The sequence below is a fragment of the Salvelinus sp. IW2-2015 genome, unplaced genomic scaffold (genome assembly GCF_002910315.2).
Source record: "Salvelinus sp. IW2-2015 unplaced genomic scaffold, ASM291031v2 Un_scaffold4718, whole genome shotgun sequence".
Taxonomy (NCBI): domain Eukaryota; kingdom Metazoa; phylum Chordata; class Actinopteri; order Salmoniformes; family Salmonidae; genus Salvelinus; species Salvelinus sp. IW2-2015.
The window spans coordinates 18,879-21,428 of NW_019945987.1; the positions used below are offsets into that span (position 1 = coordinate 18,879).

The 2,550-nt window shown below is 41.8% G+C and overlaps 1 pseudogene; it reads right to left on the bottom strand.

The window, feature by feature from the left end:
• Positions 1-1,512: 1,512 nt before the first annotated feature.
• LOC112077586 (tight junction protein ZO-2-like) overlaps positions 1,513-2,550 on the bottom strand; it is a 33,657-nt pseudogene continuing 32,619 nt past the window's right edge.

The window sequence follows — 2,550 nt, forward strand, 5'->3', positions numbered from 1 at the left end:
CAGATAAACAGCACACAGGGGGTGAACACAGTTATTACAGATAAACATCACACTGACAGTTATTACAGAATAACAGTCACACAACTGACAGTTATTACAGATAAACAGCACACTAACTGACAGTTATTACAGATAAACAGCAACTGACACAGTTATACAAGATAAACAGTACACTGACACAGTTATTACAGATAAACAGCACACTAACTGACAGTTATTAACAGATAAACAGCAAACTGACAGTTATTACAGATAAGCACACTGACACAGTTATTAGCAGATAAACAGCACACTGACAGTTATTACAGATAAACAGCACACTGACACAGTATTTACAGATAAACAGCACACTGACATCAGTATTACAGATAACATCACACTGACAGTTATTACAGATAAACAACACACTGACACAGTTATTACAGATAAACAGCACACTGACACAGTTATTACAGATAAACAGCACACTGACACAGTTATTACAGATAAACAGCACACTGACACCGTTATTACAGATAAACAGCACACTGACACAGTTACTACAGATAAACAGCACACTGACACAGTTACTACAGATAACAGCAACACTGACACAGTTATTACAGATAAACAGCAACACTGGACACAGTTATTACAGATAAACAGCACACTGACACAGTTATTACAGATAAACATCACACTGACAGTTATTACAGATAAACAGACACCTGACACAGTTATTACAGATAAACAGCACACTGACACAGTTATTACAGATAAACAGCACACTGACACAGTTATTACAGATAAACATCAACACTGACAGTTATTACAGATAAACAACACACTGACACAGTTATTACAGATAAACAGCACACTGACACAGTTATTACAGATAAACAGCACACTGCACAGTTATTACAGATAAACAGCAAACACTGACACAGTTATTAAGAATAACAGCACACTGACACAGTTATTACAGATAAACATCACACTGACAGTTATTAACAGATAAACAGCACACTGACACAGTTATTACAGCTAAACAGCAACACTGACACAGTTATTACAGATAAACAGCACACTGACACAGAAAATGATGAAACTCTAGAACCCTGTAGAACACTGACATGCTATGTATAACGGTAGAACCCACTAGAACTCTGGTGTGTAAGAACTCTTGAACGCTCTAGAACACTGACATGCCCTGTAAGACTTTAGAATGCTCTAAACACTGACATGCCCTGTAAAGCTCTAGAACGCTCTAGAACACTGACATGCCCTGTAAGACTCTAGAAACACTGACATGCCCTGTAAGACTTTAAGAACACTGACATGCCTTTTAAGACTTTAGAACACTGACATGCCCTGTAAGACTCTAGAACGCTCTAGAACACTGACATGCCCTGTAAGACTCTAGAACACTGACATGCCCTGTAAGACTTTAGAACACTGACATGCCCTGTAAGACTCTAGAACGCTCTAGAACACGGACATGCCCTGTAAAGACTCCTAGAACGGTGTAAGACTCTAGAACAGTGTGAAACAGAATGTTGAAGTGTGTAAAGCCTCACCATCAAGTTTACTCTGGGCCAGTATGGTGACGTCCTCTCCTTTAGGAATCTCCAACAGACAGAGAACAGCCTCCTCTCTCACGATGCCTCGGAATTCTACCTTATTCACCTGTACACACACACACACACACACACACACACGGGGGGAAACAAAGGGTTGTTTTACTGACTAGATTCAACACAACAGATCTTTCAGAAAGTTGGTGTTCACTTTCACAGATGTTTGCTTTGCTTTTACAAGTGTTGTATTGAATTCAGACGGTCAAGGCCGTTCACAGTGCCAAAGGTCAAAGGTGGTTACCTTTATGATCTGGTCTCCAGTGCGTAGGCCCTCCTCCTCGGCAGGACTGCCCTCCTGGATGCCAGCGATGAAGATGCCCACATCGTTGCCCCCCGCCAGCCTCAGACCCACACTGTCCCCCTTKTGGAAACTCACCATCACCGTGTTAGCCCTGAATGGATGGCAAGATTACAAGTGGTTCCTGCAGGATCAACTCAGTAGGTGAGATACACACATAAACACTGCACACTGCAAAAAACACTCAAACTGTACAGTTTTATCTCTGTCTCTACATTCAAAGTCTCAATCATGGACACTCTTATTGACAGTTGTGGTTGCTTCGCGTGATGTATTGTTGTCTCTACCTTTTTGCCCTTTGTGTTGTTGTCTGTGCCTAATAATGTTTGTACCATGTTTTGTTCTGCTACCATATTGTGCTGCAACCATGTTGTGTTGCTACCATGCTGTGTTGTCATGTGGTGTTGCTACCATGCTGTGTTGTCATGTGGTGTTGCTACCGATGGCCTGTGTTGTCATGTGTGTTGCTACCATGCTGTGTTGTCATGTGGTGTTGCACCATGCTGTGTTGTCATGTGGTGTTGCTACCATGCTGTGTTGTCATGTGTGTTGCTACCATGCTGTGTTTGTCATGTGGTGTTGCTACCATGGCTGTGTTGTCATGTGGTGTTGCTGCCATGCTGTGTTGTCATGTGG